Below are 10827 nucleotides of genomic sequence, written 5' to 3'. Positions count from 1 at the left end.
AAGAAGTGGAAGCTTCAGGGGACAGCGATCAGGAGGTGGCAACAAAAGTGACAGATTCCAAAACAAAGGCCAGAAGCAGAGTTTAATAAAGCATTTGGACAGCAATTTGAAGTAGAGGATTTATTTGACAAAAACAGAACTGTGTTCAGCAACGTGGAACAGCATTATTATCAGCAACATTATTTTTCATACAAAGTTAAAAGCACATTGTATTTCCTTCCTGACCGCTTGCCCAGTCCCCATGTCTTCGAGAGAGAAAAGCTTCATCTAAATTATTTCATCTGATTGATGACTGTCATTTATAACTTTATTGCTACTTGTGTCTAGGGTATTCCTTTGGAAAAGGTGTATGGATTCATTACATATTCTAATGTATTGTCTATAGATTATAAGATAAAGTCAAGCATGTATCTGCTGATACTTTTTAAGTTGACCTGTCTTTATACTTAGAAATGTCTCTTAATAGTAAGGTTCCCCAGAGGAGGCAATGGCATCCCACTCCAGTCCTCTTGCCTGGAGAATCCCATGGATGGAGGAGCCTGGTGGGCTGCAGTCCATGGGGTCGCTAAGAGTCAGACACAACTGAACAACTTCACTTTCACTTTTCACTTTCATGCACTGGAGAAGGAAATGGCAACCTACTCCAGGAATCTTGCCTGTAGAATTCCATGGACAGAGGAGCCTAGCAGGCTCCAGTCCATGGGGTTGCAAAGAGTCAGGCATGACTGAGCAACTATCACTCAGTGAGCAATGGACTGATTTACTTATGACAGATACACACAGCATATTTGTACTTAAAAATTTTTTTTTGCCATAGACTTTATTAAACAAAGTTCATAAACTTCTCTGTGCTGAATATCAGGTCCCTCTGGACTCTTCATTAGAAATACTCATTTTTTGTACATGTTCAAGGAAAAGAAGGAGATAGTCCTTGTGGATTATCTATTACAGCCACAGATTTCTATGTATATGTTAGAGACAACTGTTTCTCTGTATATGAGCATAAACGGAAGAACGTAAGGAAGGAGATGATCCTTGTGGGTTAGCTAATACAGATACAGATTGTGTATACGTCAGCACCGACCTCCTAATTCATCCCTAGCCCTTTCCATTTTCTTCCCTGCAATTCTTTGTGTATGAATCTCTGAGTCTCCTTTTGTGTTGTAAATTACTTACACTGTATCTCTCTCTCTCTCTCTCTTTTTTTTTTTTACTTTGCCTAGAAGGGACATCATCTGCTATTTTCTTCCTCTGTTGCTAAATCCACTTAGTGTATGATCCTCCAAGGTCCAGCCTTGTGGTGACCAGTGGCTTAATTTCATAATTTCAGTGGAAATTTTTATATCTGAGTAACAGCCTATTGTATATGTGTACCACATTTCTTTAAGATTTAATCTGTCGGTGATGTTTTATTGAGTCTGCATCTTGGCTATTGGAAGTAGCATTGCGGTGAACATTGGGGTGCATGTGTTTTTTGAATGATGATTTTCTCAGGATTTAGGTTCAGGTGTGGGAAATCAATATCCTAGGCTTAGTTTTCTGGAAAGTTTTTTTTTTCTTTTCTGGCATAGGGAAGCTGTCCTTTCTAGCAGCTGTTGCCAGCGTCCATTCCCACTGACCATGCAGGGAGGTTCCCCCTTTACCCAGCTCTCTCCCACATTTATTATTTGTCGGCTTGTGAGGATGGACATTCTGGGATTTGATTTCTTGTTGTTTTGATCGGCATTCCTCCTGTAATATTTAGGGATGTGGAGCATCTTGTCCTGAGGCCATCCGGGTTGTTTTTTTTCCTAAAGGGTGTGAGGAAATTTTACCTGTTGCAAGCTGCTTCTTGAAAGGCAGTTATCTTTGGAATTGATTTCTGCAATACTCATCCCAAGACCTTTCCAGAGGGCAGCGGTCATTAATAGCCACACAGGTGCCAGTAAACACCGGTGGGCAAGTTGTAGTTACAGGAAATGTCCAAATGGTGGCAGCACTTCATCATGCCCAACCCTGGTTCCACCTGCAACCAGAGCCTTAAGGAAGGTCAACTTCCTGGGCCATAAATTTGAGTGGAGTGTGACTGAGCAAACCCCCAAGGCCCTGGGTCTCACTGCTTCTCCCCCCTAAAGCTTCACCCCTCCCTTCCAGGCTCATGCCTACCTGGGGCACCGCTCCCTGCTGAGGTGCCTAGGAGGCTGCACTCTCAGGAAGGAGGCTTCAACTGGGGACCCAGCACCAGGGCCCTGGATACTTGGTGACTTTACTCTTGCCCTCAAGCCCAGAGGGTCAGGCCACCATCAGTGGGTTGCACTAGGGATTCTGGTCTCAGCCAGAGAAAACCAGAGACAGTACAGGATTGAAACAGATCTCAATGAAGGGCATCCTGCCTGGCTGTCTGGACTCCACACTAGCCCAGCCCTGGAATTCAAGCCTAATCACGTTCCCAGGATCAAATAGCATCCTGAGTCCAGCAGGTGGGAGGGAATAAACTAGGCATTAGTTTTCTTTCCTTTTCTATAATCTCACACCAACGCTATGTTGAAGTCTAGTCAATTTGCAGTTTTGTGCTTGTCCTCAGTGTGTTGCTGGCCAAAAGCTTGGCCTCTCTGCCCACCAAAGCTGAATGGAAAACACGGAGACAGAGTTTGGAGGAAATAGAAAGGTGGCTTTAATTCTCAGCCATCAGAGAGCGGAACACAGTGGTCTCATGCCTCAAGAACTGCGCCCCCGCTCCATGAGGAGTCCAGGGCTTACATGAGATGAGGGGCAAAGGCGACAGGATCTTGATTTCTTCCTCGTGCATTGTTTTGTCTACTAAAAAATATAGTCACAACCTCAAAGTAGAGTTATTTTATTTGGTGCGAATGTTTAGGACTCTAAGCTCTGGAGACAGCATCTCAGTAGCTCTGAGAAAACTGCTCCAAGGAGGCAGAGGGTGAGTCAGGCTATATACAGGTTTGCAACGCAGGGAGCAGGCAGTCTGCACATCAGAGATCAGCTATCAGGTTAAGGCATCCAGCATTCTGTGTGGGGGAGGTGCAGCCTCAGGGTCACTGCCTCCACTCCTTTCCCGTGACCTCAGCTGTCTGGGGCCAATCGTGTTTCCTTGTTCTTCTTGCTTCTTGCATTCCCCCAGCCCCTCAGCAATCACCATGGGAGGGGGTGGCCACACCCCCTGGATCGCAGTTTGGGGAGCCCTCATTCACATTTGGAGGCCAGAAATCACTGATGGTGGTGATATTTCTTGTTTATTAATATGGCAGGAGATGTTTTCATTTGATGGTTTCAAAGACAGTCACAGGCTGGGGTCAGTAACTCAGTAATTGTGTCTGGGCTTTCAGTGGCTCTGTGGCCTACTTTCTGATGTATGACTGCAAGGGGAAGGGTGTTGTAAGCAGAGAGATGTGTTTAGCATCGAGTCTAAAGAAAAATGTGAATTGTAGCTCCTGCAGAGTTAGGGAGGAACAAAGCAAATTTAGTTACAGACCTGCAGAGTCAGGAGCAGTTAAAGTAAAAAAACAACTAGGAATGTTCAGGCCTGCTCACTGTTCTCTTTATCTTCTTTGTTCTCAGGAAAGGAAACGGGAAAAACCTATTCCTCTCTTCCTCCTTTCATTACAACGTGTGCAACGGACGGATTCGGTTATGACATAATCACACAGCATGTTTGCACTTTTTATTGATCCTTTTGCCATAGAGGTTATTGAACAAGGTGGAATAAAATTCTCTATGGTGAACATCAGTTTCCTGTGGAGTAACTATTAGAGATACAAATTCTTGTGTATGTGCAAGGAATGAAGGAAGGATATATTCCTTGTGGATTACCTATTATGGTGACAGGTATTTATATGTGGAGATAAGTATTTGTGTATGTAAATGGAAAAAAGGCAAAAAGGAAGGAAGGCAGGCAGGAGATAATCCTTGTGGATACAGATACAGATTTCTGTGGGTATGTTAGAGATACGTGCATAGGTGGAAGGAAGGAGACAATCCTAGTGGATTATCTGTCACAGATGCAGGTTTCTGTGCATACATTAGTACCAACCTCCTAATTTATCCCTAGCCCTTTCCTTTTTATTTTCCTGGATTCTTTTTTGTGTGTGTGTTTGAAGCTCTGAGTCTCCTTTAGTGTTGTAAATTACTTCCAGAGTATCTCTTTGTTTAACTTTCCAAGAAGGGACATCATCTGCTATTTTCTTTCTCTGTTGCTGACCCCACATAGTGTTTGATCCTCCAGGGTTCAGCCTTGTGGTGACCAGTGGCATAGCTTCATAATTTCAGTGGCAGTTTTCATGTCTGAGTAATGGCCCGCTGAATATAGACACCACATTTCTTTCAAGATTTAATCTGTCTATTGTAAGTAGAGGTGCAATGAAGGCGGGGGGCACTTGCCTGTGTGGATGGTGGTTTTCTCAGGACATTGACCAGGTGTGGGAATGTCAGGCCCTAGGGTTAGCTGCCTCAAGGGGCTGTCTCTACCCGACCCTAGTCCTTCCTTATTTATTATCTATTTACCTTTTTTTCCCCCCAGGTTTGTATTTCGATCCTTACCAAATTCTAATGGAGCTGTTTGGTATGATTTGAGTATAGAGCCTTTATCTGATATGTGTTTTGGAAATAGCCTCTTTCAGTTTGTGGTTCATTATTTAATTTTCTGAATAAGATGTTTCATAGAGTGAAAGTTTTTTTTATAAGTTTTCTTTTTCTGAGGAAGTTTTTAATTTTCTGGGAAAGTTTTTGGTCACATGAAAGTGAGTAATTGTATGGAAGTGAGTAATATGAAAACTAAGATCACGGCATCCAGTCCCATCACTTCATGGCAAATACACTGGGTAACAATGGAAACAATGAGAGACTTTATTTGCCGGGGGCGGGGGAGGGGGGGCCTCCAAAATCACTGCAGGTGGTGACTGCAGTCATGAAATTAAAAGATGCTTGCTCCTTGGAAGTAAAGCCAAGATCAACCTAGACAGCATATTAAAAAGCAGAGACAATACTTTGCCACAAAGGTCTGTCTAGTCAAAGCTACGGTTTTTTCAGTAGTCAGTTGTGGACACGAGACTTGGACTATAAAGAAAGCTGAGCACTGAAGAATTGATGCTTTTCAACTGTGGTGTTGGAGAAGACTCTTGAGAGTCCCTTAGACTTCAAGGAGGTCCAACCAGTCCATCCTAAAGGAGATCAGTCCTGGGTGTTCATTGGAAGGACTGATGCTGAAGTTGAAGCTCCAATATTTTCGCCACCTGAGGCGAAGAGCTGACTCATTTGAAAAGACTCTGATGCTGGGAAAGATTGAAGGCGGGAGGAGAAGGGGACAACAGAGGATGAGATAGTTGGATGGCATCACCGACTCGATGGACATAAGTCTGAGTAAACTCTGGGAGTTGGTGATGAACAGGGAAGTCTGACGTGCTACATACAGTCCATGGGGTCATGAAGAGTCAGACACAATTGAGTGACTGAACTGAACTGAGTAATATAAATGTTATTAATTTTATGAAAGTTATTAATTTTATGCCAGTTTTTCAATTTATGAAAGTTATTTTTATGGAAGTTTTAATTTTATAGAATATATATATATATTTATCTACCAAGAGATATAAATATCTATTTACCCAGAGATGTTAAAATCTACACAGAGATATAAAAATTATATCTTGATAAAAATATCTACGTACATATCTGTTTATATTCCTTGGCTAGGTGTGTTTTTCAGCCTTTACCAAATGTAAATGGGGCTGTTTGGTCTAGTTTGAGTACAGAGCCTTTATTTGATATGTATTTTGGAAATGACTTCTTCCAGGATGTGGTTCATCTTTTGGTTTTCTGAATAAGCTGTCTCCCGGAATAGAAATTTTTAATTTTATAAATAATTTTATAATTTCAATATTAGGAAGTTTTTAATTTGATGAAGCAGGTTTTAGTCTCATGAAGTTTAAATTTTCAGAAACTTCTTCATTTTATGAACCTTTTTAATTCTTTGTTGCTGTTCAGTTGCTAAGTTGTGTCCAACTCTTTGTGACCCCATGGACTGCAGCACACCAGTATTCTCTGTCCTTCACTCTCCTGGAGTTTGCTCAAATTCATGTCCATTGAGTCAGTGATGCCATCCAACCATCACATCCTCTGCCGCCCTCTTCTCCTCTTGCTCTCAATCTTTCCCAGAATCAGGGTCTTTTCAAATGAGTCCATGTTTCACGTCATGTGGCCAAAGTATTGGAGCTTCAACTTTAGCATCAGTCCTTCCAATGAATACTCAGGGTTGATTTCCTTTAGGATTGACTGGTTTGATCTCCATGCTGTCCAAGGAACTCTCAAGAGTCTTCTCTAGCACCACAGTTCAAAAGCATCAGTTCTGCAGTGGTCAGCCTTCTTTATGGTCCAACTCTCATATCCATACATGACTACTGAAAAAAATATAGCTTTGATTATACAGACCTTTTTCAGCAAAGTGATGTGTCTGCTTTTTAACATGCTGTCTAGGTTTATCATTGCTTTTCTTCAAAAGAGCAAATGTCTTTTAATTTCATGTTGCAGTCACCATGAAATTTGAAGCACAGTGATTTTAGAGCCCAAGAAAAGAATATCTGCCACTGTTTGCATTTTTTCCTCCTCTATTTGCCATGATGTGATAGGCCTGGATGCCATGATTTTAAGTTGAGTTTGAAGCCAGTTTTTCACTCTCCTCTTCCATCCTCATCAAGGGGCTCTTTAGTTCTTCTTAGTTTTCTGCCCTTAGGGTGGTATCATCTGCATATCTGAGGCTGTTAATATTTCTCCCAGCTGTCCTGATTCCAGCTTGTGATTCACCCACCCAGGCATTTAGCAAGATGTACTCTGTGCATATGGCCTTTAGACAGTTCATGAGGTTCTCACGGCAAGCGTCCTGGGGTGGTTTGCCACTCCCTCCTCTAGTGGATCACGTTTTGTCAGAACTCTCTGCTATGGCCCGTCCATCTTGGGTGGCCCTGCATGGCGTGGCTCATAGCTTCATTGAGTTACGCAAGCCCCTTCACCACGACAAGGCAGTGATCCGTGAAGGGGATCCTTCATGTTGTTGACCCTTTTCCAACAACACAAGGGATGACTTTACACATGGACCTCACCAAATGGTCATTACTGAAATCAAATTGATCACATTCTTTGTAGCTGAAGATGGAGGAACTATAATCAGTCAGCAAAAACAAGACCTGGAGCTGACTGTGGCTCAGGTCATCAGATTTTCACAGAAAAATTCAGGCTTCAACTAAAGGAAACCTGGGAAGAACACTAGGCCAGCCAGGTATGACTGAAATCAAATGCCATATGGATTCACAGTAGAGGTAACGAACAGATTCAAGGCACTGGATCTAGCTAAGAGTGTGCCTGAAAGACTATGGACAGAGGCCTGTAATATTGTACAGGAGGTGACAAACAAAACCGTCCCAAAGAAAAAGAAAAGCAAGAAAGCAAAGTGGTTATCTGAGGAGGCTTTACAAATAGTGGAAGAATGAAGAGAATCGAAAAGCAAGGGAGAGAGGGAAAGGTACATCCAACTAAATGCAGAGTTCCAAAGAGCAGCTAGAAGAGACAAGAAGGCCTTCTTCAATGAACAGTGCATAAAGCTAGAAGAAAAGAACAGAAGGGGGAGACTAGAGATCTCTTCAGGAGAACTGGAAACATCAAGGGAGCATTCCACCCAAAGATGGCATAATAAAGGATAAAAATGGTAGAGACCTAGTAGACAATGAAGAGGTCAAGAAGAGATGAAAAGAACACATGCAACAACTGTATAAAAAAGATCTTGAGGAGCCGCATTACTACGATCGTGTGCTTAGTCACCCAGAGCCAGACATTTGGGAGTGTGAAGCCAAGTGGGCCTTAGGAAGCACTGCTGTTAAGAAAGCTAGTGGATGCAATGAAATTCCAGCAGAATCATTCAAATCCCTAAAGGATGATGCCGTCAAGATTTTGCATTCATTATGTCAGCAACTCTGGAAACCCAGCAGCGGCCACAGGACTGGAAAAGGTCAATCCTCATCCCAGGTCCCAAGAAGGGTAGTACCAAGGAATGTGCTGACCTTCTGACAGTTGCACTCATCTCCCGTGCTAGTAAGGTCATGCTTAAAATCTTGCATGCTAGGCTTCAGTATTATATGAATCAAGAACTTCCAGATGCCCAAGCTGAGTTTAGAAATGGAAGAGAAACTAGAGATCAAACTGCCAACATTTGCTGGATTATCAAGAAAGCAAAGGAATTTCAGGAAAACATCTGTCTCCGTTTCATTGACAACACTAAAGGCTTTGACCATGTGGATCGTGACAAACTGTGGAAAGTTCTTAAAGAGATGGGAATACCAGACCATCTTATCTGTCTCCTGAGAAACCTGTGTGTAGGTCAAGAGGCAACAGTTAGAACCCTGTATGGAACAACTGATTGGTTCAAGATCGAGAAAGGAATACGACAGGGCTATCTGTTGTCACCCCGTTGGTTTAAGCTATACTCTGAGTACATCATGAGAAAGGCCAGGCTGGATGAGTTACAAGCTGGAATCAAGATAGGCGGGAGAAACATCAACAGCCTCAGATATGTAGATGATACCACTCTAATGGCAGAATGTGAAGAGGAACTAAAGAGCTTCTTGCTGAGAGTGAAGGACGAGAGTGAATGAGCCAGCTTAAGACTAAATATTTAAAAAGCTAAGATCATGGCTTCCAGCCTCATTACTGCATGGCAAACAGAAGGGAAAATGTGGAAGTAGTGACAGAGATCCCCTTCTTGGGCTCCAAAATCACTGCAGTCGGTGACTGCAGCCATGACATCAGAAGACGATTATTTTGGCAGGAAAGCGATGACTAACCTAGACAGTGTGTTGAAAAGCAGAGACATTAACTCTGCCGACAAAGGTCCATATAGTCAAGGCTATAGTCTTCACAGTGGTCATGTATGGTTATAACAGCTGGACTGTAAAGAAGGCGAAACACCAAAGAATTGATGCCTTCAAACTGTGGTGTTTGAGAAGACTCTTGAAAGTCCCTTGGACAGCAAGGAGATCAAACCAGCCAATTTTAAAGGAGATCAACCCTGAATATTCACTGGAAGGACTGATGCTAAAGCTGAAGCTCCAGGATTTTGATTATCTGATACAAACAGATGACTCAATGGAAAAGTGCTGGGAAAGATTGAGGGTAGAAAGAGAAGAGGGCATCAGAGGATGAGATGGTTGGATGGCATCACTGATGTGATGAACATGAACTTGGGCAAACTCTGGGGGATGGTGAGGGACAGGGAGGCCTGGTGAGCTGCAGTCCACGGGGTTACGAAGAGTCAGACATGACTGGGCAACTGAACATCAACACTACATATAAGTTAAATAAGCAGGGTAACAATATATCGCCTTGACATACTCCTTTCCAAATCGGAACCAGTCCATTGTTCCACGTCCCATTCTAACTGTTGCTTCTTGACTTGTATCCAGTTTTCTCAGGAGGCAGGTAAGGTGGTCTAGTATTACCATCTCTTTAAGAATTTTCCACAGTTTGTTGTGAGCCACACAATGAAAGGCTTTAATTGTTTGAAAATCTTTGATTTATGAAAGTTCTAAATTTTATGATATAAAATATATACCTCTATTTTCATATATGAGATATATAAATATGTTGCCATAAAAGATATACCAATATTTTCATATGACATACATATCTGTATTGCCATATATGAAATATATATAGACTAATACTCAGCAAAATAGAAAAATAAAAGTGGAAGATTTTTCAAAATAGAAGATCCCATTAGGAAACTAATTTTAATGAGAATTAAAAAAAAATCATATAAAGCAGTTTTCCTCTTCATTTTTTTACAAAGAATTTTTCAGTCAAGTGTGGCCAATGAATCTAATTGCAGGATCAGTTCTATTCAGTTCAGTTGCTCAATTGTTTCTGACTCTCTGTGACCCCATGAACTGCAGCACACCAGGCCTCCCTGTCCATCACCAGCTCCTAGAGTTTACTCAAACTCATGTCCACTTGGTCGGTGATGCCATCCAACCATCTCATCCTCTGTCATCCCCTTCTCCTCCTGCCCTCAATCTTTCCCAGCATCAGGGTCTTTTCTAACAAGTCAGTTCTTCACATCAGGTGGCCAAAGTATTAGAGTTTCAGCTTCAGTCCTTCCAATGAATATTCAGGACTGATTTCCTTTAGGATTGACTGGTTTGATCTCCTTGCAGTCCAAGGGACTCTCAAGAGTCTTCTCCAACACCACAGTTGAAAAACATGAATTCTTCAGCAGTCAGCTTTCTTTATAGTCCAACTCTCACATCCATACATGACTACTGGAAAAAACATGGCTTTGACTAGATGGACCTTTGTCAGCAAAGTAATGTCTCTGCTTTTTAACATGCTGTCTAGGTTGGTCATAACTTTTCTTCCAAGAAGCAAGCATCTTTTAATTTCATGGCTGCAGTCACCATATGATCCAGCAATCCCACTCCTAGCCCTACATCCTGACAAAGCTATAATTTGAAAAGATACATGCAATATTCTAAAAGAATATGTGCATACCAGCTGCATATCTGACAGGTAACCTTTACTCTCACATCTGAGATATCAAATTTGTCTTCACATATTGCCTGCTATATGTAGACCCTTGGTTTATACTCTATGTAATCACATACTGTCATAATTAAATCCTACTTGAATTTTAGCTTTATTTTTAGGATAGGCTTTCCCTCTAACAGCATAGGAGCATTCCCTCTTCTCCAGGTCCTTTTTCCCTGGTATGAAATTTCAACCCTCAAAAATGTTACCTATTGATATGAAAATCAGTTTCATTCTAGCTCACTTTGAACAGAGAAGCAAGAA

Source organism: Capricornis sumatraensis, chromosome 19 (genome assembly GCF_032405125.1).
Source record: "Capricornis sumatraensis isolate serow.1 chromosome 19, serow.2, whole genome shotgun sequence".
In the NCBI taxonomy this organism is placed as follows: domain Eukaryota; kingdom Metazoa; phylum Chordata; class Mammalia; order Artiodactyla; family Bovidae; genus Capricornis; species Capricornis sumatraensis.
Note: the sequence above shows the minus strand (reverse complement) of the source record.